This window comes from Hemiscyllium ocellatum, chromosome 21, assembly GCF_020745735.1.
Source record: "Hemiscyllium ocellatum isolate sHemOce1 chromosome 21, sHemOce1.pat.X.cur, whole genome shotgun sequence".
Classification (NCBI taxonomy): domain Eukaryota; kingdom Metazoa; phylum Chordata; class Chondrichthyes; order Orectolobiformes; family Hemiscylliidae; genus Hemiscyllium; species Hemiscyllium ocellatum.
The window spans coordinates 64732661-64760489 of record NC_083421.1 but is presented as its reverse complement, the minus strand read 5'-3'; positions in this window follow the sequence as shown (position 1 = coordinate 64760489).

The window sequence follows — 27829 nt, the reverse complement described above, 5'->3', positions numbered from 1 at the left end:
CATATCCCCTCTCAGTCTTCAAAACTCAAGGGTATACAAGCCCAGTCGCTTCAGTCTTTCAGTGTAAGGTAATCCCTCCATTCCAGGAATTGACCTCGTGAACCTACGCTGCACTCCCTCAATAGCCAGAATGTCTTCACTCAAATTTGGAGACCAGGACTGCACACAGTACTCCAGGTGTGGTCTCACCAGGGCCCTGTACAGCTGCAGAAGAACCTCTTTGCTTCTACACTCAATCCCTCTTATTATGAAGGCCAGCATGCTATTAGCCTTCTTCACTACCTGCTGTACCTGCATGCTTGCCTTCATTGACTAGTGTACAAGAACATCCAGATCTCTCTGTACTGCCCCTTTACCTAAAGTAATTCCATTGAGGTAGTAATCTGCCTTCCTGTTCTTGCCACCAAAGTGGATAACCAGACATTTATCCACATTAAACTGCATCTGCCATGCATCTGCCCACTCACCTAACTTGTCCAGGTCATCCTGTAATCTCCTAACATCCTCATCACATTTCACCCTGCCACCCAGCTTTGTATCATCAGTAAATTTGCTAATGTTATTGCTGATACCATCTTCTATATCATGAACATATATTGTAAAAAGCTGCTGTCCCAGCACTGATCCCTGCGGTACCCCACTGGTCACTGCCTGCCATTCCAAAATGGAGCCGTTTATCACTACCCTTTGTTTCCTATCAGCCAACCAATTTTCAATCCAATCTAGTACTTTGCCCCTAATACCATGCGCCCTAAGTTTACTCACTAACCTCCTGTGTGGAACTTTATCAAAAGCTTTCTGAAAGTCCAGGTACACTACATCTACTGGATCTCCCTCATCCATCTTCAGAGTTACATCTCAAAAAATTCAAGAAGATTAGTCAAGCATGATTTCCCCTTCATAAATCCATGCTGACTCTGTCCTATCCTGTTACTACTATCCAGATGTGCCGTAATTTCATCCTTTATAACAGACTCCAGCATCTTTCCTACCACTGAGGTCAGACTAACTGGTCTATAATTTCCTGCTTTCTCTCTCCCACCTTTCTTAAAAAGTGGCATAACATTAGCCACTCTCCAATCCTCAGGATCCCGAATCTATCGAATTCTGGAAAATAATCACCTACGCATCCACGATTTCCCGAGCCACCTCCTTCAGTACCCTGGGATGTAGACCATCAGGCCCCGGAGACTTATCAACCTTCAGACCTAACAGTCTCTCCAACATCAAATCCTGGCAAATATAAATTCCCTTCAGTTCAGGTCCTTCAGTCACTGTTACCTCAGGGAGATTGCTTGTATCTTCCCCAGTGAACACAGATCTGAAGTACATATTTAATTCTTCTGCCATCTGGGATGTCCTGAAGTGGAATTGCTCCTCCTTGGAGCAGATATGGTGGGGGTGGAGCAATTAGGAGTAAGGGAAAGCATTTTTCCAAGAGGGATATGGGAGGAGATAGCTGTGGGACTCAGTAGATTTGAAGTAGATGTATATGTTGAGTCGGTTGCCGGAGATGGAAACGGAGAGGTCCAAGAAGGGGAGGGAGGTGTCTGAGATGGTCCAGGTGAACTTGAGGTCAGAGTGGAAGGTGTTGTTAAATTGATGAACTGTTCAACCTCCTCATGGGAGCACAAGGTGGCACTGATATAGTCACCAATGTAGCAGAGGGAAAGGTGGGAAATGGTGTCGATGTAACTGCGGAAGATGGACAGTTCCACGTCACCACCAAAGAGGCAGGCATAGCTGGGGCCCGTGCGAGTGCCTCTGGCTACCCCTTTGGTCCAAAAGTTGTGGAAGGATTTGAAGGAGATGTTATTGACGGTGAGGACCAATTCCACCAATCAAATGAATATGTCAGTGGAGGGATATTGGCTGGGTTGGCAGGCGAGGGAGATACAGAGGGTTTGAAGGGCCTTCACAATGGCGGATGGACATGTACAGGGATTGGATGTCCACGGTGAAGATAAGGCACTGGGGACCAGGGAAAGAAATGTACGAAGGAGGTGGAGGGTATGGAAGCTGCCCCGACTGTATATGACCAGTTCCTGGACTAAGAGGAACATGATGGTGTCAAGATATGAGGAGATACCTTCAGCAGAGCAGGAGCAGGCGGAGACGATGGGTTAATGGGGGCAGTCAGGTTTGTGAATTTGGGTAAGAAGTAGAACCGGGCAGTGTGGGGTTCCAGACTATGAGCTTGTGGTCTGTGGATGGGAGATCCCCTGAGGTGATGAGGTTGTGTACAGTCTGGGAGGTGACGTTTGGTGATGGGAAGTGAGGTCATGGTCGAGGGGGCAGTAGGAGGAGGTGTCCGTGAGTTGGTGCCTGACTTCAGCGACATGGAGATCAGTGCACTAAACTACTGAGGGAGTGCCGCACTGTTAAAGGGTCAGTATAGAGCATGTGTTGCACTGTTGGAGGGTCAGTGCTGAGGAAGCACCACACTGTCAGAGGGTCAGTGCTGAGGGGGTGCCGCACTTTTGGATGGTCAGTACTGAGGGTGTGCCACACTGTCAGTGGGTCAGTACGGAACAAGCACTGCACTATTGGAGGGTCAGTGCTGCTGGAGTTCTACATTATTGGAGAGTCAGTACTGAGGGAGCACCACATGTCAGCGGGTCAGTACTGAGGGAGTGCTGCACTGTCAGTACAGAGTAAGTGTAGCACTGTCAGAGGGTCAGAGTTGAGGGAGTGTCACAATTTTGGATGGTCAGTACTGAGAGAGTGCCACACTGTCAGTGGGTCAGTAGAATGAGCATTGTACTGTTGGAGAGTCATAGCTGAGAGAGTGCCACACTATTTGAGGGTCAGTGCTGAGGGAATGCCGCACTTTTACAGGATCAATGCTGAGGGAGTGCCACACTGAAAGACAGTTAGTTCTGAGGGAGCACAGCACTGTCAGAGGGTCAGTACAGAGCAAGTGTCGCATTGTTGGAGGGTCAGTGCTGAGAGAGCGCTGTGGGAGTGCTGCACTGTCAGAGGGTCAGTGCTGTGGGCGCGCCACACTGTGAGACGGTCAGAGCTGAGGGAGCACCACAATGTCTGAGGGGCAGTGCTGAGGGTGTGCCGCACTGTCAGAGGCTAAGTACTGAGGGAGTGCTGCACTATCAGAGGGTCAGTACTAGGTGAGTGTCACACTGCCAGAGGGTCAATGCTGAGGGAGCATTGCACTGTTGGAAGGTCAGTCCTGAGGGGTATCAGGCACAGAGAGTATTCAGACAAACTGTATAATGTTATGTAAGGTTCGAGGTGTAATGGACAGTAAAGAAGCTTACCTCAGATTACAACGAGATCTCGATCAGATGGGCCAATGGGATGAGAAGTGACAGATGGAGTTTAATTCAGAAAAATGTGAGCTGCTGCATTTTGGGAAAGCAAATCTTAGCAGGATTTAATGGTAAGGAGTGGTAGGGAGTGTTGTTAAACAAAGACACCTTGGAGTGCAGTTTCATAACTCCTTGAAAGTGGAGTCGCAGGTAGATAGGATAGTGAAGAAGGAGCTTGGTATGCTTTCCTTTATTGGTCAGTGTATTGAGTACAGGAGTTGGGAGGTCATGTTGAGGCTGTACAGGACATTGGCTAGGCCACTGTTGGAATATTGCGTGCAATTCTGGTCTCCTTCCTATCGGAAAGATGTTGTGAAACTTGAAAGGATTCAGAAAAGATTCGCAAGGATGTTGCCTGGGTTGGAGAATTTGAGCTGTAGGGACAGGATGAATAGGCTGGGGCTTGTTTTCCCTGGAGTGTTGGAGGCAGGCGGGATAGGTTTAGGGTGAGAATGGAAAGATATAAAAGAGACCTAAGGGGCAACTTTTTCACCGAAACCTGTCAATCACAAAATTCCAACAGAGCCCCCATTCCTGAGACCCACCCCACGGTTCTGGGGCAGGGAGGTCAGACTTGCCACTGCCCCTTGCTGAACTCCTGTCCGACCCCCCTGCCACCCGTACGGTATTGCAGTGAGCTTAGGTCTGCAGTGCAAGGCTGCCTCCTCCATTGGCTCTCCCTCAGACTCGAGAGTTGGGTGCTGGAAAAGCACAGCAGATCAGGCAGCATCCAAGGAGCAGGAGAATTGATGTTTTGGGCAAGACAGCCCATCAGCATCTTGAATCATTCATTCATCCTTGTAGTAAAGGTGTGTGTGTGTGTGTGTGTGTGTGTGTGTGTGTGTGTGTGTGTGTGTGTGTGTGTGTGTGTGTGTGTGTGCGCGCGCGCGCGCGTGCGTCTCATTCTCACGATGCCATGCTGTTCAGAGTCAGACATCTGCTGCCCACTCCCTGCAAACAGATTGCCTGATCACGTCAAAGCACAGCTCTTGGCAATCTCTCCCTCTCTTTCTCTCTCTCCCTCCCTCCCTCTCTCACTGTCTCTGTGTATTTTTCTCTCTCTGCCTCTGTCTCTCTCCCTCACTCTCTCTATTCAGGTCTGACCGTTTGCAGTGACATGTTGTAACCATTTCTATATCATCATTTCTAACTAAGGTTTCAGAAGTTTTCTGAGGGTTTTCAATGAGAAGGTTAGCAGCTGCTGCCTCACGAAGACTGGGAGGGGGACACAGTGAGGCTGTGGGAGGTATTTACAGGATCAGGGCCCAAACTCTCAAAATCCAGTGGGGCCTCGTTGAGGATTTAAAGTTTGAATTTAGGCTATTGTCAGGAGCAACAAGTATATATAAGCTTTTATTAACCACAAAATGGCGTTTCAGTTTAAAATAACACAACAAAATGGCTTCAAATTATGATTTGACAGAGTGAACCTGCATTTCTGTTTTGCTGAGTTAGCTGAATTAGAAGATAAAGCAGACAATGGAATCTTCATAAAATGAATCATAAGACATTAACTGACCACTCAAACTAACCTTAAACTGCCAGTATGAGATGATGATGTGAGTCAGATAAAACCATTTCCCAGGAAATATCATTGGATTAACCTGCTGTCAATCATGTGACCTAATTACATTTGATTGGTCTTTCCTTGTAATTAAGGCTGTATTATCTCTTAAAAACATATAAAAATTGCTTATTGTTCAAATGTAATTGCACAATTTCTCCAGGGAACACAAAAGCTTTAACCTGTGTTGCTGAACAAATCTGAGCCAGGCTGTCTTATTTCATTAAACTGGGAACCTTGCTTTAAACAGACCATATCCTATTGATTCTTTTGACCAATCTTGAAACTGAGAGGCCCCTCTTGTGGTAGAGGATCTGGATCTTCATACGGTGCCGTGACTCGTGGTTCAGTATGGATGCTTCGTGGACAGCAGTGTAAGAGCCTTGAGCTCTTCACTATTGAGTGTTGAGGAATTTGGCCAGTCTAAGGATACAGGATAGGTCATTTCAGACTGAGATGAGGAGAGTGGGGAGCCTGTGGAATTCGCTACCAAAGTGTTTGAGGCCAAAACACTGAATATTTTCAAAAGGCACATCAGAACATAGAAACAAGAGTAGGCCCTTCAGTGAGACCATGGCTGATCTGTGGCCTAACTCCATATACCTCCCCTAGGCCTAGATCCCTTAAAACTTTAACAAAAATGCATCAATCTCAGATTTAAAATTAACAACTGATCCAGCATCCACTGTCATTTGTGGAAGAGAGTTCCAAACCTCTCCCACCCTTTGAGTGTCGAAGTGCTTCCTAACATCTCTCCTGAACGGTCTGGCCCTAATTCTCAGACTATGCCCCTAGTTCTGGATTCTCCAACAAGTGAAAACAGTTTAGTTTTAACCACACCTTGTGGTTTCCAGTTAATATCTATATAATCCTATCTATTCTTTGGGACAAAGGGATCAAAGGGGCTAGGAGATTGAGTTGGATGATTAGCCATGATGCTACTGAATGGTGAAGCACCTTCAAGGGCCAAATGGCCTATTCCCATTCCTGTTTAATGTTTCTAGAAATTAATGAATAAAATTGATTAAATTGTCACACAGCACCACAGTTTAAAGGGCCTAACCAGTTGTCAATAATGTTAACAGCCATCCAGAACTAAAGAGGCCATTCAGCCCATCTGCTGTTTGATGGTTTCTCCTCCTGCTATCTCCTTGTTACTTCACCACATCATACTATCTGACCTCTTTCAGTGTTCGTCCAGTTCCTTACATCTGCAGCCTCTGGTTTAATTTCCTGTTGAAGAGGAAACAGGAATCTTTCAGAATCTGAAAGAGCTCTGTTTGGCCTTCCTCAGCCTCCTCTTTTCCTAAGCAAAGAACCCAATCCTGGGCAGACTTTCCCAATTGCTTTCGCTTCTCGGGTGCTGGGATCATCTTTGTCAATGAAAACTGACGTGCAATAACATTCAGCCCAGAGATCACACTGAACTGACACTGCACAAACATCACCTAACCCCAAACAAAGTTAAAAATCACACAACACCAGGTTATAGTCCAACAGGTTTAATTGGAAGCAGACTAGCTTTCGGAGCATCGCTATATAGCCTATAAATTCTGTGTTAGGATTGAGCCCTCCACTACCACCTGATGAAGGAGAGACGCTCCGAAAGCTAGTGTGCTTCCAATTAAATCTGTTGGACTATAACCTGGTGTTGTGTGATTTTTAACTTTGTACACCCCAGTCCAACACTGGCATCTCCACATCATAATCCCAAACAGACTGCATATCACAACCTGCAACAGATTGTTTTTAATCTTTCTATTAAAACCAAAGCTATTTTTTGTTTGTTTTGTGAAGATTGTTGTAAAAGATTCAGAGAGTCTGCAGTCAGATTGTTTCCAACCCAGTGTTGGCTCATCCCCACTAACTGAACACTCATCAGAGCAGCCTGTTCCTGCCTCAGTCCCAGTTCCTGAAACACTGACACTGAGTGAGCTGTGCAGATTCTGGTCAGTGCCTGGGCTCAGGAGGACAATGGTTACATCATTCACTGAACAAAGGAGCTACCGGGGAGACGGCAGTGATACCAGTGAGCAAATAGCAATCTCCATATATCCAGCTAGCAGCAATAACAGAGAGAGAAAAATCTCATTACAGTTGCTATCCAGCCAGGGTCAAATACCAAACATAATAATTATTAATAAACAGCAGATTTCTAGTCAATCTGTGGAAATAACTTACAAGAAAGGGTTCAGATATTGGGTATGTGTATATCAGAAGTTAATGGGAAGAGGTTTGGTCCACAAACATTGTGTCCAATGGGAGTAACTGGGAAGTGATTTGATCCAATGAGAGCGATTGGGAGCTGATTTGATTCAATGGCATTATGTCTAATAGGTGACATCAGGAACTGATCTGAACCAATGGGAATGACTATTTGAATCCTGTTCTCCTGGTGTCAGAGGCAGTGTCAAGGGTAGCAACGACAATGTTGGAGTGACCAATCACGGTCTGAATCCTATGTGGACCTGACTGGATCATTAAGAACTGACCCGGGACAATCAAGAACAGATAGCAAAATGCAACAATCCACGTGAAGCATGTGTTCTATGACGGTTAGGCTGGAGAGGTTAATGTATAAGACTGTAGGCAACACTGTCAGCAGTGGGTTCCATGGACCCCCAGCACTGTCCAGGGAACAGTTCCCTGTGAAAACAGATGGCAAATGATTTCCCACAGTCCTGGCGAATAGACATGAAGGATCCCATGGCCACTTGGTACAGAAACTGGAGACAGTTCCATCAACATCTCTCAGCCTGTTGTGTCAGTCTTCTTCCTGGAATCTCCCTGTGCCCAAGTTGGCACTTTGTAAATGACATTAGTTTTGCTTGTTGTCTGCCCAGGGTCTTTCAAGTTTATTCGCTTACAAAATGTAACGACTATAACAAATACGTTCTGGATAAACAGGAGAAATCTAGCCACCAGGACACATGAATATCAACTAGCCACAAAACGACATGATCCTCTCTCACTAGTATCCTCACATACAGATAAGGAAGGACACCACTTCGACTGGGACAACACATCCATCCTAGGACAAGCCAAATACACGAGAATTCCTAGAAGCATGGCATTCCAACCAGAACTCTCTCAACAAACACATTGACTTGGACCCGATTTACCACCCTGAGAAAAAAAACAGGAAATGACATCACCACAGGAAATGACATCACCAACCCAAACATATAAATAGAAAGCAGGCATCTTCAGCAGTGCTTTGTCCAGAAACTTGCTGAAGATTTCACCTAGTTTGGTGTTGAAATGTCTGAAAATGAACCTTCCAGCTCAGCGAGCAAACCTACACCCAGAACTGGTATCTATGATACTGGGGAACCACTGGAGGAGACTGAGATGGATCACTCACTTGGTATTCTGACTGAAGATTGCTGCAAATGCTTCAGCCTTATCTTTTGCACTCATGTGTTGGGCTCTTCCAAAATTGAGGATGGGGATATTTGTGCAGCATCCTCCTCCAGTGGCTTGTTTAATTATTCACCACCATTCATGACTGAATCTGGCAGGGCTGTAGAGCTGAGGTCTGATCCATTGGTTGGTTGAAGCACTTAGCTCTATCACTTGCTGCTTACACTGTTTGGCCTGTAGTAGTCCTGTTTGGTGGCTTCACCAGGTTGACACCTCATCTTCCAGTATGTCTGGTGCTGCTCCTGGCCTACCTTCCTGCACCCTCCATTGAACCAGGGTTGATGGTCTGATATTTGGACAGGTGTTCAAAGTGGTAGGTTTTCTGGAATGCTGGAAAGAGGGAGAGGGGCAGAGTGAATCCAAGAAATTACAGACCAGAAAGCTGGAAACACAGCTCCCAGTCATCCCACAACAATCCACAGGGATCCACGAGTGTCTGGCTTTGCTGAATCCCAAAGATCCGGGGAGAGTTGTTGACCCAGTGGAGATTACAGCAACAGAGAAGGGCAGGTGACAGAAATATAGTAACCAGGAGCAGGTGGAGGCCATTTGGCCCCTCGAGCCTCCTGCACCATTCAATATGAACCGGGCTAACCCTCAATCCCAATACCATTATTCCTGCTTTCTCCCCATCCTCCCAGATAAACACCAGGAAGTATATCTGCAGAAGCCCAGGCTTTGTTGTCATGGAAACTGTATCAGTGGGTATAGGGTGAACAGGATGTCAGTGAGTCAGGAGCAAGGATGGCGAGCTGACATTTTGCAGTTGGTGCAGACCTCGACATCCTGCAGTAGAGTGGGTCTGACCAACGGCCCCAGTGACAACCAGTGACTATCCTGGGGAATAAAGACTGAGGAGCTACACCAGCAGACATAATCAGTGATTGTGGCTATGTGCAGGGAAAAGGTGGGAATTGTCATGCAACAAACTGCAACCCATTTATATCTCGAGGTTATTTTTACTTTGAATTAGCATCTGGCTCACATAGTGCTTTCTCAAGGGACTGCTGTAGACCGATCAGGGAGAATCATTAACATCAGGTTTTATTCATCACAAACTGGTTAGGCCATCTGCTACAAGCAGAGAGTGATTTCCACATCACGGGTGGAGTAACCACATGCTAATTTACAAATCCATTCATGGACACAGTTAAGAGCACGGGACCATGATCTAAGAAAACACAGGAGAGAGGAAACCAGCTTTTGAGGGAAGGGAGAGTCTGTTATCCCAGTCTAACACCAGGAGCCCCTTCAAGGGGAGGGACAGTCTGTTATCCCAGATTAACACCAGGAGCTCCCTTGAGGGAAGCGAGAGTCTGTTATCCCAGTCTAATACCAAGAGTTCCTTCAAGGGGAGGGACAGTCTGTTATCCCAGTCTAACACCAGGAGGTCCCTTGAGGGAAGGGAGAGTCTGTTGCCCCAGTCTAACGCCAGGAGGTCCCTTGCGGGAAGGGAGAGTCTGTTATCCCAGTCTAACACAAGGAGTTCCCTCATCTTTTCCTCGGATAGTGAAGGCCAACACAAGGGGACATAGCTTTAAATTGAGGGGTGATAGATTTAGGACAGATATCAGGGGTAGTTTCTTCACTCACAGTAGTAGGGGCGTGGAACGGTCGCCTGCAACAGTAGTAGACTCACTAATGTTAAGGGCTTTTTCCCGAAACATTGATTTTCCTGGTCCTCGAATGCTGCCTGACGTGCTGTGCTTTTCCAGCACCACTCTAATCTTGACTCTAATCTCCATCATCTGCAGTACCCACCTCTGCCTCACCAATGTTAAGGGCATTTAAATGGGCATTGGACATACATATGGATAATAATGGAATAGTGTAGGTTAGATGGGCATCAGATTAATTTCACATGTCGGCACAACATTGAGGACTGAAGGGCCTGTATGTCACTATGATCTATGTCTTCCAATTCCACCCACCGACTACCTGGGCTCGTGTGCACAACGGACACATCCACACTCTACATACCTAATATATCCACTCTAACACACAGCTGTGAGCCACACATCTATGTGCAAGCATGTGTGTGATTTCTATATGTGCAGATTGAGCGTGATGGCAGTGTTATGGTTTACATATGTGTGTAAAAGAACACTGTATAAAGGTTAACTCTGTAATGGTCAGTTTTACAATGGGTGAGTTTGTAATGTTGGGTATATAATGATGAGTGTGCAATGGGTGAGTATATAATGGGTGGGTGTATAACATTTGGTGTAACAAATGACTGTGTGACAATCTGGACGGGTGTGTAATGGACAAGTGTGTAAGTAGCAACATGTAATGGGTGGGTGTGTACAGACAGGTGTGTAATAGACAGGTGTAAAATAGATAGCTGTGGAACAGGCAGATGTGTAACAAATAGGTTTGTAACATGTTGATGTGTCATAGTGGGTGTATCAGGGATGAGTGTGTAACAGGTGAGTTTGTCATGGTGGGTCTGTCAAAGGCGTGTGTGTAGCTACAGGGTAATTGAAAAACTGTTGTTTCGCATGGGAGCCTATGACCTGGAGAAATACAAATCTACTCCAGTAAACAACTCCAAACAAATCTGAGAACAGCATTTGCAATCAGAACCTCTGTAAATTTATTAAACTCTCAAATCAATTCAGCCGATCCATCAGTAAAATTGAATCAAGCCCCAGCTGGGAGGGGAGCAGCAGGGAAGATGTGGAGTTTAAATTCATTCTATCATGGGCAAGACTGTTGTTTCCGCAGCTCTGGCAGTTTTATTAAATTCTGTCAGCTCCTTGCTTCAGTTAATTTCAGAGTATCAATTTAACAGCAACTATAGCAACTAAAGCAATGTGAATTGTCAGGAGCAGAGCTGCCATTATTGATCTGATGTTGATTTCAGCTCTCACTCATCTCCAGCCCATCACAGCTCACAGTGAGCACCCTCCAATCTCTCACTCATCTCCATCCCATCACAGCTCACAGTGAGCACCCTCCAGTCTCTCACTCGTCCTCCAGTCACTATCCTCCAGCCCCTCTCTCGTCGTCTAACTTCTCACTCATCCACCGTTCACTCCTCCTCCCCTCTCAGGTTATCTCAACACATGGAGTCAGCCATTGAACAGGATGTATCAGGAAACACTGGATACACCGGAGTATACCAGGGTGCATTGGGATACACTCGCCATCCCAGGATACAGTGGACTACACTGAGACCACACTGGGGGTTGATGAGGTACACAGTGTGGGCGAGTGGGATGTTGTGAAGAATTTAGATTGAGGAATGTATAGGTAACCAAGCCCCACTACCCATTGGGGTAAAGGTGTTGATTCAATCACCAAAATGGTCAATTGTGTCTCTTTTTAGGTTCCTATCCACAATGAAAGGGTATTTTTTTAATACTTGAAATTCCTTTAACAAAACTAAAAATAATTTGTTTATTATAAAACAAAGCTTTCTGAAAACAAGTAGCAAAATTCATTAGCACTTAAACTAAGGTCAATAAAGAGGGGTTATTGTTTTACAACGAACGGTCAGGAAGTTTTGAGGGAATTTGAAGAAAACATTTTTTACCCATCAACATATTGGACTCGAGACATTACTCAGTTTCTCTCTCCGCAGATGCTGCCAGACCTCCTGAGTTTCTCCAGCAACTTCTGTGTTTGTTACCACAGTGTAACGACCAGAGACTAAACAACGGAGAGCTGCTTTCGTTTTAAACGTGCTGTTCATCATTCTTCAGTCTTTAATCTGAGTTCCTGCTGCTTTAAGGTAGCTTTCTCTCTTTCTGCACCTATCTTTCCTCTGGTGTTTCTCAGTTATACTCACCCATGTCAATGATCAATGCATTTGGAGCGTTTTCCCCTTACACTGAGTGACCTGATTTGAGATGCAAATCGATCCCTGCTCAAAGGATTCAATAAAGAAAACATGGAGAGACTCGGGTGGTCACGCAACCTCTGAACACAGGTATTGTCAACGTCATCCATCATCAGACTGAGCTAAAAATACTTCGGTGTAAATCACCAACTACAACTCTTTTATAAATTCGACTTTGACATCAACATGTGAACAGCCAGAGTACAGATCTACATTATCCCCATCAAATGCTCCCAGGGCAAGGAAGCATGTGGTTAGATACAGACTGAAGCTTTCTCTACACTGTTCACCATCAAACGTTCCCAGGACAGGAACAGCACAGGGTTACATACAGACTCCTCATTAAACCATGCCATATCACAGTGATTGTTGGTGTTTTGAGGCAGGGTGACAGTATAATTGAAGTAATGAATAGGGATGGTTGGTAGAGACTGTATGTTTCGGGTAACTCCTCTCTTGTTTGAGCTGTGATTTCTGGTCAACATTGTGACCAGCTCAGAGGGACCTGTCTTGTTAAAATTTTGCTCTGTGGGGTTGCAGGTTCCCATGCAGAATGGGATCGGATTTGATCGTGCCCTTGTTCCTGGGCTGAGGGTATTGCTAGGTGAATTTGTTCTGTTCCACATGAACTCTCAGGTGCCACATCACTGCAGTCCCCCACACCCTCTCGCATTCCCCTGCCTAAACTGTACTCCACACACATGGAGCTACACATCATTCACTATCTGACATTCACCAACGGAATGAATCTATGAAAGAAACAGAAATCCCACTGGACCCTCAGACTGTGCTTACCACTAATCATCTTAATTCAGGTTGTGTAATGAGTTCTGGAATTGGCACCTTAATGTAATCTGTTCAATTTGGAAAGGGTAACATTGATTTACTCCAAGCTCAAGGACAGAGAAGCTGTATATGAATGAACAGGCAGCTGTCACAAATGGAGTCTAGGGTTAAGAGCAGGGTCACACAGGATAACCCCTCTCTTGTCTCTCTCTCTCTCTCTGAATGAGATATAGCTCAGAATAACAGAGGGAACGACAAAAAAAAGGAGACCAGAAAATACAAATAGACAGAGAGGCCAAGGGTCAGTGAGACAGAATGTCAATCAGACCGAGGGACAGAGAGAATAAGGGACAGTGGGGGAGAGTGAGGGTCGGTGAGAGTGAGTCAGAGAGAGTGAGAGACAGAGAGAGTAAGAGACAGAGAGAGAGAGGGAGTGTGAGGTTCTTTGAGATTATGGAGGTCCTTCCAAAATGCAGAGCAGGGTTGCGACATGGTCTAGATTTGCAGATTAGATCATAGAGAATTAGACGCAAATTATTGAGGTTAATAAAATGTTGGTGGTGAATGGATTGTCACTCAGGCAACAATGAGTAAAAGTGAAGACAGCGTCAGTCAATAAAAGCTCATTCTCCTGAGTGTACAATATCTGAACAATGGCTTATTTGCTGAACAAAAACAGAATTAGATCTGGAAATGACTCTTTCATTTTGTTTTCTGAGAGCATGGTTTAATGACAGTTCCTGTGTAATGTCTTTTGGAATCAGAACCTTGGAGGATACCCCTCTTTACTTCTCAGTCAGAAGATTCTGATTTAAATGTCACTCCCGAATTTAATATTTCCGAGGAGACCATTTGACCCATTGGGGGCTTGAGAGTTATAAGTTGGCCAGAAAAGATCTAAAGAGAGCGCTAAGAAAAGGCAGGAGGGGACATAAGCTGGGGTGGCATGGTGGCTCAGTGGTTAGCACTGCTGTCTCACAGCACCAGGGTCCCAGGTTTGATTCCAGCCTCGGGTGACTGCCTGTGTGGAGTTTGCACATTCTCCCCGTTTCTGCGTGGGTTTCCTCTGGGTGCTCCAGTTTCCTCCCACAGTCCCACAGGTCATGTGAATTGGCCATTCTAAATTGCCTGTAGTGTTAGGTGCATTGGCCAGGGGAAATGGGTCTGGGTGGGTTACTCTTTGGAGGATCAGTGTGGACTTGTTGGGCCGAAGGGCCTGTTTCCACACTGTTGTAAATCTAAGGGGCGGCACGGTGGCACAGTGGTTAGCACTGCTGCCTCACAGCGCCAGGGACCTGGGTTCAATTCCCGCCTCAGGCGACTGACTGTGTGGAGTTTGCACATTCTCCCCGTGTCTGCGTGGGTTTCCTCCGGGTGCTCCGGTTTCCTCCCACAGTCCAAAAGATGTGCGGGTCAGGTGAATTGGCCATGCTAAATTGCCCGTAGTGTTAGGTAAGGGGTATATGTAGGGGTATCGGTGGGTTGCGCTTCGGCGGGTCGGTGTGGACTTGTTGGGCCGAAGGGCCTGTTTCCACACTGTAAGTAATCTAATCTAATCAATGAGAAGTTGTTAGTGGATAGGATCAAGGAAAACCCTAAAGTCTTCTATAGATATATCAGGAATATATCTATAAACCAGGTATATGAGTAAGATTAGGGCTAACCAAAGACAGTAGTGGAAAGTTGTGTGTGGAATCTGAGGACATGGAGAAGAGCTTAATGAATAACGTTTGTCAGTATTCACATTGGAAAAGGGCAATGTTAGTGAGAATGCGGAGATACAGGCTACAAGATTAGATGGGATTGACGCTGACAGTGTAGGTTTTAGCAATTTTGGAAGGTCTGAAAATAGATAAGACCTCTGGGCCGGATAAGATTTATCCTCAGATTCTCTGGGGAAGAGAATTGCAGAGCCTTTGGCTTTGATCGTTATGTCATTACTGTCAACAGGAGTAGTGCCAGAAGACTGGAGGATTGCAAATGTTGTTTCCTTGTTTAAGAAAGGGAGTTGGGACAATCCTGGTAATTATAGGCCAGTGAGCATTACTTTGGTTGTGAGTAAGGTTTTGGAAAAGATTATAAGAGATAGGATTTATAATTATCTTGAAAGGAATAAATTTAATTACGGATAGTCAACATGGTTTTGTAACGGGTAGGTTATGCCTCACTAACCATATTGGGTTCTTCGAGAAGATGGCGAAACAGGTGGATGAAGGTAAAGCAGTTGTTGTAGTGTATATGGACTTCAGTTCAGTGTTTGATAAGGTTCTACACGGTAGGCTATTGCACAAAATACAGAGTTTCAGGGTTGAAGCTGATGTAGGGTTTAGATCAGAAATTGGCGAGCTGAAAGAAGACAGAGGGTGGTGGTTGATGGGAAATGTTCATCCTGGAGCTCAGTTAGCAGTGCTGTGCCGCAAGGATCTAGTTTGGGGCCACTACTGTTTGTCATTTTTATAAATGATCTGAATTGGACATAGAAGGATGGGTTAGTAAATGTACGGATGACACTAAGTTGGCAGAGTTGTGGATAGTGTCAAAGGATGTTGTGGGTTACACAGGGGCATTGCAGAGCTGGGCAGAGAAGTGGCAAATGGAGTTTAATCTGGAAAAGTGCGAGGGAGTTCACTTCAGAAGAAGTAACGAGAATGCAGAATACTGGGCTATCAGTAAAACTCTAGGCAGTGTAGGTGAACAGAGAGATCTCCGTGTCCTGGTGCATAAATCCCTGAAAGTTGCCACCCAGGTTGACAGGATTGTTAAGAAGGCATATGGTGTGTTGCCGTTTATTGGTAGGGGGATTGAGTTTTGCAGCCACAAGGTCATGCTTCAGCTGTACAAGACAGTGATACGGCCGCACCTGGAGTATTACGTGCAGTTCTAATCATCGCGTTATTGGAAGGATGTGGAAGCTTTGGAAAGGGTTCAGAGGAGATTTACTAGGATGTTGCCTGGTTTGGAAGGAAGGTCTTATGAGGAAAGGCTGAGGGAACTGAGGCTGTTTTTATTGGAGAGAAGAAGGTTGCGAGGTGACTTAATCAAGAAGTATAAGATAATCAGAGCATTAGATTGGGTGGACAGTGAAAGCCTTTTTCCTTGAATGGTGAAGGCTAACACAAGGGTACATAGCTTTAAATTGGGAGGTGATAGATTTTGGACAGATATCAGGGGTAGTTTCTTTCCTCAGAGTAGTAGGGGCTTGGAATGGCCTGCCTGCAACAGTAGTAGACTCGTCCACGTTAAGGCCATTTAAATGGGCATTGGACATAGATATGGATAATATTAGAACTGTGTAGGTTAGATGGGCATCAGATTATTTTCACAGGTCGGTGCAACATCGAGGGCCAAAGGGCCTGTACTGCACTGTAACGTTCTATGTTCCATGCTGGATGAGAAAACACTCTCTGGTCTAACCAGTCAATTACTCCTTGGCCTGGAGAACCACAAGTCCATTTTCAAGTCTATTTTTAAAAGATGATGAGTGTTTCCATCTCTGTCACCCTTTCAGGCAGTGAATTCCAGACATCCACCACCCTCTGCATAAAAATCACTCCAATACTTCCACCAATACTTTATAATTATGCCCCAGTTATTAATCTCTGCTGATGAAAACAAGTTCATCCTAACCACTCTATCTCAGGTCTTATGATGTTGTACTCCTCAATTAAATCTCTCCTTGGCCTCCTCTGTTCCAAAGGGAACAATCCCAGCCTTGCTTTATCACTAACATTCTCCCTTCCTGAAAGCATCTTTAAAAATCACTTCATTTTCATCCTTCCTATAAAGCAGTGAGCAGAATTTTATCCAGTTGTCTAGCTGTAGTCTCATCATGTTTGATGCAGTTCTAACACAACCTCCCAGTTCTTATACTCCAGGTCTCAGCCAATAAAGGAATGTGTTCCATATGCTAACTTAACCCCTTTATCAATCTACACCTTTCAGAGTTCTCAGTTATTGTACATTCCCTTGCTGTATATTTTTTGTCAGTGCACAAATTTCCCTGGATTGAAATGCTTTAGCCACTTCTCTGTCCATCTAACCTATTCATTAATATCCTGCAGTTCATATCTTTCTTTCTAACTGCCATCCATGTGGTTAATTTTCAACCATCTGCAAACCTCCCCTAAGTTCAAGCTTAAATCATTGATATATAGGGTCAGTACTGAGGAAGTGCCACAGTGTCGGAGGATCAGTGCTGAGGGAGCACTGCATTGATGGAGGGTCGGTGCTGAGGGAGCACTGCACTGTGAGAGGATCGGTGTTAACTGAGCACCAGACTGTCAGAAGGTCAGTGCTGTGGGTTAATTTTCACTGTTTTTTATTAATGTTACCTCCTTCAGTCCATTTGTCTCTGATGGGGTGAAGGATGTTGGAAAATGGCATGTCCTGTGTGTCCATGGGGCTAGTTCCAAACCCATGGGCCTAAGGTGGGACCGTGCTAAAGGTTGCAGCCAGCAAGCTGCTGAGTTTGCCGCATGGACCTGCTGTTCAAAAAGAATCTCAAAACCGAAAGGCACAGAACCAGGATCTGTTCAAACAACAACTGTGTTAAATATTTAACAAGGTGCTTTTGCATCCCTTCTGTTCTTTCATTTATTTCTGGCAGCACAAACTAACACCAAATGGTTCCTGTCTGAACGGATGTGCCAGCGAGATGTCAGTGCTTTGAGTTAAGACGCTGGGTTGGTTGGAATGGAGCTTTTGCAGATCCTGCCCTTTGGAGCCACATTACACAGCAAGGTCCTGGTCCCTGAACAGTGGTCAGCACAGCCAGAGTGCTGCGTCATCAGCAAAACCAACACCACAGGGTCAGGCTATTCAGCCCTTCAACAACAGCAGCATCATGGGCAGAGACCATTCAGTACATCGTATCTGTGCTGACACTCTGCAATTTTTAAAAAATATGCTTGTTCATCAATGTTACTGGCTGGACCCAGCATTTCCTATCCCTTCCTAAGAATCAGCCACATTGCGTGGGTCTGGAGTCACGTGGTAGGCCAGACTAGGCAAGGATGGCAGATTTCCTTCCCTAAGAGATCTTAGTGACCCAGGTGGATTTTTATAAAATTAATGATTACACAGTCATCCATTAAACTTGGATTTTCTCTGCACACACACACACACACACACAAAGCCGTGCTCCCAGAGGCATTAACCTGAAGTTCTGGGTTACTAGCTCAGCAACATTCCCACTACATCAGTGCCATGTCACCCAGTCCCTTTCCTGCAGCTTCCCCTGGTACATAAACGTTGTGCCTTTTCGGATCTCAATTGAATTCTGTTTCAAAAGCCTCAATGAGCCAGCATCCAGCCAACTCTCAGGCAGCATATTTCAGACCCTGCGTCCCTCGTTCTCCTGCCACCTCCACTGCTTCTTTTATCCATCACTTCAAATCTATGTCCCTCGGCTTCTTGACCCTCCACCAGTAGGAATGCTTTTCCCTCCCTATTCTGTCCAGACTCCGATCGTCATTTCGAATATCTCAAACAAATCTCCACTCAACCTTTTCCTCTCTGAGAGCTGCTCCAATCTATCTCCATCACTCAAGTCTCTCAACTCAGGAACCATTCTTGTTAATCTTCCCTGCACTCTCTCTGCAATGCCTTCACATCGTCCATCATGAGTGCACAGAACTGGATACAAGACTCCACCTGAGACCAAATCAATCTCTTGTGCACACTCCTCGTTCTTGTTTTGCATGTCAACTAACATTACAAGAACAGATAATTGATCAATGCCCACAATACAATCTGAGAGTTTGCTGAGCACCAACTAGCTAGTGTGAGTCCTAAATTACAGCCACTGAGTGAGGAATTACGACTTTCCATCACTCCGTTTTATATTTAAATCTGATTTCTATTAATCATAGGACTCCAATGTGTTTTCCAATGTGTAGGATGTGTCAGCTTCATTATCTTCAGTCCAGGGCTATGCATCTTCCCTCAGCTCAGCTGTGATCTTCAGCCCATTCACAATCAAACAGAGACATGACAAGTTTAAATGACTGGCAGAACTGGACACAGCAGCAAGCTCACGTTCTCACTTTCCTGATCATGATGAAGCTTTTCGAAAGGTCTGGATCATGTCCAGTCCCAGGCTGCATAACTTAGGAAGGATGTGGAGATCTTTGAGGAGGCCTAGGAGAGATGGAGCTAGAAATGAGGGACTGCAGCAAATGTGGAAAGATCAGAGACTCTGTGATTGATACTCTTGGAGCATTGAAGGTTCAAGGAGATTAACTGAGATGTTCAAATTGTGAAGGATTTTGTTGGAGTAAATGAGAAGGAACTGTTTTGAGGGGCAGGAGGATCAGTGACCAGAAGAACATAGATTGAAGGGAAGCAGTAAAAGAGCCAGAGGGAGAGAGGAGGAAAATGTTTTTGATGCTGCAAGTTGTGGCAATCTGGGACATGCTGCCTGAGGGAGAAGTGGAAACAGATTTAACAGGAAATTTCCAAAAGGGAATTAAAGAAATAGGAAATGCGTAGTATAGTGAGAAAAGAGCAGGAGGAGTTGGATTGACTGGACAGGAACATCAAAACAGACGAAATAGGTACAGTGGACTGAATCAATTCTGATTGTCTTAGCTGGAAATAAGTAAACATACAGACACACAGCAAACAGACAAGAGAAGATAAGACAACTGGCAGTTAGGATAATTGCTCCATAACAGTCTCCACGTCAGCAAGAACAGTCTGTCAGAATTAGAAGGCAAATTCTTCCAGAGTGAGGCACAGAGTAATAAGAAGACTGCCTTATAACATGCCTCGTATTGTTGTATAGGCCAGGTCTTTATTCTGTAAAGGAAACAAAGGACGATCTGATTTAGATATTTTAAAAGTTGAAAGAGTTTTAAATGGTCAGTATTGACTGTGTTTGGCGTTCAGCACATAAAGAGGCCATTTGGTCCACCTGCTCCATGCTGTGTTTCTGCTCCACATCCCAAACTTTCCACCCCAGCTCATTCCACCCTGTCACCACATATAGGAAATGTAGAAGCATTTACTAGACAGAAAGAGGCCACTCCACCCATTGTCTGTGCTAGCAGTTAAAGGACAAATCCAGCCCAAACTTATTTTCCAACAAAAGGTCCATAGCTCTGCACTGAGGAACATCTCCAGACTCCTTTTTAATGAGTTGAAGGTTTCTACCTCAACTCCACTTTCAGGTTCAGACCTTGCTACCCTCTGGGGAAAAAGCTTTTCCTCATCTCCTGCTAATTTTTTTTATATATGCGCAAGGGACATGGGGGTCATTAGTTGGGCCAGTATTTATTGCCCATCCCTAGTTGCCTTTAAGAAGTTGGTGATGAGCTGCCATCTTTAACCGTGGGGTCAAGTATGTTTTTCCCTCTTTTTGGTTCCCTCACTACCTGCCATGTCCTTTAGGACTCAACCAGTTCGATCAGTAGTGCTGCTGTCACCAAGCCACTCTTGGTGGACGTTGAAATCCCCCAGAGTACATTCGATGTCCTTGCCACCCTCAGTGCTTCCTCCAAGTGTTGGTCAAAATGGAGGAATACCGATTCATCAGCCAAGAGAAGTGCATGGTAATCAGCAAGAGATTCCCTTGCGCATGTTTAACCTGAAGCCACAGGGCCCAAAGTCAATATTGAGGACTCCCAGGGCAACGCCTTACTGACTCTAGAGCACTGTGCCACCACGACTGCTGGGTCTGTCCTGCCGGTGGGACGGGATATATCCAGAAATGGTGATTGTGGTAGCTGGGACATTGCCTGTGAGTACGATTCTGTGATTGTGACTATGTCAGGCTGCTGCCTGCTGAGTCTGTGAGACAGCTCTACCAATTTTGGCACTAGCCTCCAGACATTAGTGAGGGGGACTTTGCAGGGTCGATAGGGCTGTTTCAGCCCATGTCTTTCCTGTGACTTTGTAGCGACTGATTCAGCTGAGTAGCTTGCTAGGCCATTTCAGGAGGTAGTGGATGTACAATAGCCAAATTTGCAGATGACACTAAAATAGGTGGGAAAGCAATTTGCAATTAAGAAATAAGAAATTTCTGAATGGATGTTGGATAAATGGGTGAGGGAGTACTCAATGAAAGTCAGATTACTCGGACATTCAGAGGAGCTTGTCCCCAGATTCCTGAAGGTGGCAGGACAGGGAAATGGAGTAGTTAAGAGGACATACGGGACACTTCTTAATCAGTCATGGCATAGAGCAGGAAGGTTACGTTAGAGCTAAACAAGACTTGGCTAGGCTACTGCTGGAGCACTGCGTGCAGTTCTGGTCACCACACTACAGGAAGGATGTGATTGTACAGGAGGGGTGGAGAGGAGATTCACCAGGATGTTGCCTGGGATGGAGCACTGCAGCGATGAAGACAGGCTGGATAAGCTCAGGTGGTTTTTCATGGAGCAGAGAAGGTTGAGAGGGAACCTGATAGAGATTTATAAGATTATGAGAGGCATGGAAAGGGTGAATAGAGCATAGCTGTTCCCCTAAGTTAAAGGGTCAATAAAAGGAGGCACGATTTTAAAGTGAAAGGCAGCACAGTGGCTCAGTGGTTAGCACTACTGCCTCACAGCGCCAGGGAGCCGCATCTGATTCCAGCCTCGCGCGACCATCTGTACGGAGTTTGCATGTTCTCCTCATGTCTATGCGGGTTTCCTCCGGGTGCTCTGGTTTCCTCCCACAGTCCAAAGATGTGCACCTTAGGTGAATTGGCCATGCTAAACTGCCCACAGTGTTAGGTGCATTAATCAGGGGTAAATGCAGGGTAGGGGAATGGATCTGGATGGGTTACTCTTCAGAGGGCTGGTGTGGACTTGTTGGGCTGTAGGAAATCTAATCTAGGAGGTGGTAGCCTTTAAAAAAGTGGGGTGTGTTTCTGTAGTGTAATGGTTATTACATTTGGGGCTGCTCAGTGGTTAGCACTGCTGCCTCACAGCACCAGGGACTCAGGTTCGATTCCTGCCTCGGGGGACTGTCTGTGTGGAGTTTGCACATTCTCCCCGCGTCTGCGTGGGTTTCCTCCGGGTGGTCTGGTTTCCTCCCACAGTCCAAAGATGTACAGGTCAGGTAAATTGGCTGTGCTAAGTTGCCCGTAGTGTTACGTGCATTCGTCAGGGGTAAATATAGGGTAAGGGGATGCATCTGAGTGGGTTACTCTTCGGAGGGTCGGTGTGGACTTGTTGGGCTGAAGGGCATATTTCCAGACTGTATGGAATCTAATCTAATATAATTTAAAGGGGATTTGAGGAAACATTGCTTCATCTAGAGGGTGTTGACATGTGGAGAGGAGTTGGAGCTGGAAACCTTACAACCTTTAAAACGTGCTTGGATAAGTACCCAGTATCATAACATTCAGGACTGTGGCCAAATGCTAGAAATTGGAACTTGTGTAAATTTTGCGCGGTTTTTATCAGTGCAGATTAGATGGGCCAAACAGGCTTTTCTGTACTGTATGATTCTCTATGGATGGTTTTGGTGAATGGGCCAAAAATGTGGCAGATGAAATTTAATGTGGATTGATTATTGAGCCTGAGTATGGAGGACAGTACACGTAGGAAGATGGTTGTGGCTACTGGAGGTCAGTCATCTCAGCTCCAGGACATTCCTGCAGGAACCCCTCAGGGGAAGTATTTTAATCAACATATTCAGAGATGTTATGATGCACCCCTGCAGCATGTGGGTCCTGAACACAAGTCTTCTAGATCAAAGCCCAGTTTCCCATCGCCCAACCATCTTTAGCTGCTTCGTCATCTACCTTCCTTCCACCATCAGGTCAGAGGTGGGGATGTTCACCGATGGTTACACAACATTGAGCACCATTCACAACTCCTCAGATACTGAAGCAGCCCATGTCAAAATGCAACAAGACCTGGACAATATCCAGGCTTGTGCTGAAAAGTGGCAAGTACCATTTGTGCCATATAGATCCAATAAGTGACAATCTAACCACTGCCCCTTGATAGTTGTTACCGTCACTGAATCCATTACTATCAACATCCTAGGGATACTACTGACCAGAAGCTGAAATGGACTGGACTAGCCATATAACTACAAGGGCTACAAGAATTGCTGAGGTTTAGAATCCTAAATCGCATAATCACCTCCTGATTTCCCAATATGTGTCCACTATCTACAACCCTTCCTGATGAATGGCTTTTGCCTGAAATGTCAATTTTCCTGCTCCTCGGATGCTGCCTGACCTGCTGTGCTTGTCCAGCACCACTCTAATCTAAATCCCACTATCTACAAGACATAAGTCAGAAGTGTGATGGAATACTCCCACTTGCTCGGATGGGTGCAGCTCCAACAACCCTCACGAACCTTGACACAAAGCAGCCTGCTTGATTAGCACCACATCCACAAACATGCAGAGGGTCCCAACAAATGTGCAGTAGCAGCATGTACTATCTATAAGACGCAATGCAGAAATTTGCCAAAGTTGCTAGATAATGCCTTCCAAACCAAAAACCACACTATCTAGAAGGAACAAGGGCAGCAGATCCATGGTGGCACCACCGTGTTGCAAGCTAACCTCCACACCACTCACATTCTGATTTGGAAATATATCACCCACTCTTCAGTGTCATTGAGTCAATATCCTGGCTTTCCCTCCCTAACAGCAGTATGGGTTGACCTATAGCAGATGAACTGCAGCAGTTCAAGGCAGCAGCTCACCAGCACTTTCCCGACTGTAACTCGGGACAAGCAATAAAATGCTGATGCAGCCAGTAACACCCCCGTCCCCCAAGTGAACAATAACAGATAAAAGCCTGAACATCTCCTGTGCTTTCTCTAAGACAAGTATGACGTTCTCCCGGTTTACAGCTATTTCTGGATTTTGTTTTACTTCTTGATAGATGAAACAAGAAAGAAAATATTTTGTCATGTTATCTTGAAGAGTTGATCATGTTACTGTGGGACTGTAGTCACATGTAGGCCAGACCCAGGTGAGGATGGTAAATTTCCCTCCTTAAAGGTCATGAATGACCCTGTTCGGTTGTTATGCTTCTCAGTGGTTGTTTCATAGTCCCCATGACTGAGACTAGCTTTTTTTCTTCATGGCATTGACAAAACTACATTCACGTTCCTCCAGATGACCTGCTAAGATTCAAACCTCTGTCACCAGAGAATTGAGCTGGCTTCTTTGGAATTCTAGACCCGTCTCTCCACAGACACTGCCAGACTAGCTGAGCATCACCAGCAGTTTGTTTTTAATTCAGATCTCCAGCAGCGCAAGTGTTTTGTTTTTCTTTGCCATCATTTATGCCAATATCTTATTCTTACAAGACCCTTTGTTCCCTATAATTGGTAAATTGGTTTTTGTTTCCCACCATGAAACAAGAGAAAATATTTACTTAATATCTGTGCCATTTCCTTGTCCTCTTGCGTCCTCAGTTTTTGAGACAGTGGTGGATTGGAGGTGTGTGCTTCACAGCAATGGATGATCTGCCCCTGTCAGAACTACCATGGCATTATATTCCCAGTTAGAGCATGGATCAATCTGTGAGGTGTCTGGGGAGACCCAATGCTCCGTTCTTGGTACACGTACACAGCCTCATACATCTCCAGCTGAAGACCTGCCTGTGAGGACTGACTTCAGTTCACTCTCAGAAGCTCAAACTGCTGGGCATGAAACTTCAGTCAGAGCCACTTGAAATGATTCAGCTGTTAATTTTTAATTTTATCCCATGGTTCCCTTGATTCTCCATGGGAACAAGTGGGATGGACCAGCTCACCAAACTGGGAGTCTCGGCATGAACAGCCGGGATGGACCAGCTCACCAAACTGGGAGTCTCGGCATGAACAGCCGGGATGGACCAGCTCACCAAACTGGGAGTCTCGGCATGAACAGCCGGGATGGACCAGCTCACCAAACATGGAGTCTCGGCGTAAACAGCCAGGATGGTCCAGCTCTCTCTAAACTGGGAATCTCATTGTGAATAGGTGATGTGCAGAAGGTTTTCAGCCACCATCTCTGTAAACCTTACAACAGGGGTGGGGTTAAAAGACCACACTTGACAGTGAGAGAGCCTTCAGTGAAGATGGGGAATGTTGGCAGAGGGAAAGGGTTTGGCTGGAGAGAAGGTGTCGATTGAGGGGATCTGCAGAGGGAGGGTATCGATTGAGGGTACGGTGGAGGGTGGCTATCGATTGATGGGTCTATTGGTCGATAAACCCCGCCCCTACCCCAGCTCAGAATTTAAAGGTGCACACTCCCAATTCCAGCTGCACCATGTGATAGCCACCTGAACCCCCCCCCCCCCCCCCCCCCCCTTCGTATGCTCACATTTGAACACCTAGCAGTCAGCCACGTCCCACCCTGGAGCACATGCATGTTTTCAGAACTATAACTCCCATCGGGCCAATCCTTCTGGCCAACACCAAAATGCTGTTTTTTAATGTTGTAGACAGAGTGGGAATGAGAGTAAGGGGAACAGGTGGCGGTGGTGCCTGGGGTGTAAACCTTTGGGTAACAGGTTTAAGATAAGAGGAGAAAGATTTAAAAGGGAGTTGAGGGCTAAGTTTTTCACCCAGAGGGTGGTACGTGTATGGAATGAGCTGTATTAGGAAGTGGTGGAGGCTGATACAATTACAACATTGAAAAGGCATCTGGATGGGTATATGAATAGGAAGGGTTTGGAGGGATATGGGCCGGGTGCTGGTAAATGGGAGTAGATCAGATTGGATGTCTGTTTAGTGTGGATGAGTTGGACTGAAGGGCTGTATGACTCTGTGACTCTATGAAGGAAAGATGTCCTGAGACTAAGCATGTCTCAGACACTCGAAGGTTTACAAACCTTGATCAGATGGGCCTGTGGGTCAAGGAGCGGCAAATGGAGTTTAATTTAGATAAATGTGAGGTGCTGCACTTTGGAAAGGCAAATCAGGATAGGACTTACATGCTTAATGGTAATGTCCTGGAGATCCAAGATGGCGGCGACTCAGCAAGTCTGAGTTTACAGTGCTCTTCCCAAAACCTGGGTAAAGTGAGTTACTCACCCCCACCACACTTACCAAACCACCCAAAAAAATTTTCTAACCTTAATTAGCTGCTTACTATTATATTTAAGCAGTTTAATATTAAGTGGATAATGAGTAAACCAAAGGGATCCCGCAGCTCTCAGAAAACAAAGACCCCTCCCCCACCCTCCTCTCCTCCTCCGGCTGCAGCTGATGTAAAAACAGGCCTTGAAGAGATGATTGCCAGGCTGGAAACGACACTCGTCAATTTCATTGTAGAATCCAGACAGAGATGGAATGCATTCGAAGAAAAGTTACAAAAGTACAGCCAGGCTCTCGAGGAATTACAGGGCCGAGTGGAGGGGGCGGAGCTAAAGGCCATGACCTCCGAGGCTGCAGCACAAACAGCTGCAGAACAGGTGCAAGCTCTGGAGCAGAGAGTCCGGGCCTTTGAAATCTACATGGATGACCTGGATAATAGAAATCGGAGAAAGAATATCCGTCTTCTGGGCCTCCCTGAACAAGAAGAGAAGGGACAGTTAGTAGTATTTCTGGAGCGATGGTTGCCCCAGCTTTTAAACCTGGGGGCTGAAACTGACCAGGTAAGGGTGGAGTGGGCCTACCGGGTCGCAGTACGCGGATCTGGTCCAAACCAGCGCCCACGCCCGGTCCTGTTCCGGATGCAGAGTTATAGGGAGAGGCAGATACTCCTGGATGCCTCCAGAAATCTTGGAAAGGATCCTAAAGCTATGATTCATGAAGGATCCAAGATTATGTTATTTCAGGACTTCTCCCCGGCTTTGGCCCGAAGGAGGAAGGCGTTTGATGAGGTGAAGAAATGTCTAAGGAACTTAAATATTCAATACACCTTACGCTACCCAGCGACGTTATGCTTTACCCACGAAGGATCCGAGTATAATTTTAGATCACCAGAATAGGCTAAGGAACTTTTAGACTCGTTTAAATAAATCGTAAGAGACAATTTATGTTGGCTTGCCTCTTCCACACTCCGTGGGGAGAAATGGATACTTTACTTTACTTTTGCTTCTGGGAGCAGGGTTGTCTTCTCTTGCTATTTTATGTTATTATACTTAACTGTAATTTGTTGGAGTTGTAATTTTATAGTTATGTGTGTTTGTACGTGGCATTGATGCTATCAGATATACTCAGGTATGGGTGGGGAGGGGTGGGGGTGGGGCGCTCACTGTCAACTCTAGCTCTGTATTATATCTAAATCCTATTAAGGAGCGCCCGGGTTAAGGGTGGGACACTGTTTGGGAGAGGATATGGTGGACCTTTAGAAAGGAAGTAAGGCCCCCTGAGAACAAGGGGGAGGATCTCCATTCAAACATGTTTTATTTTTTTTTGTTCTTATTGTTTGGAAATAGTTTCCTTTTTATTATACTGTTACGAGTGTATTAGAGAACATTTTCTCTTGTTTGAAGGATGTAAGTGACTCAACTATACACTCTGGATAATTGTGGATTAGATTAGTAGTTAACTGAGTTTCATTGTTTTTCTTTCTTCTTTAGTATCATTCCTTTGAATTTTGATGATTATATATTTAAGATCTATTTTTATATTAATGTTTGTGCTTGAAAGTTCTGTTTATTTTTGTAAATCTGTCAAAATATTAAATTTCTAATAAAAATATCTTTAAAAAAAAATGGTAATGTCCTGGGCAGCGTTACTGAACAAAGAGACCTTGGATTGCAGGTTCATAATTCCTTGAAAGTCAAATTTCAGGTAGACAGGTTAATGAAGAAGGCATTTGGTATGCTTGCCTTTATTGGTCAGTGCATTGAGTATAGGAGTTGGGAGGTCATGTTGCAGCTGTACAGGACATTGGTTAAATGACTACTGGAATACTGCATATAATTCTGGTCTCCCTGCTATAGGAAGGAGATTGTGAAACTTGACAAGGTTCAGAAAAGATTAACAAGGATGTGG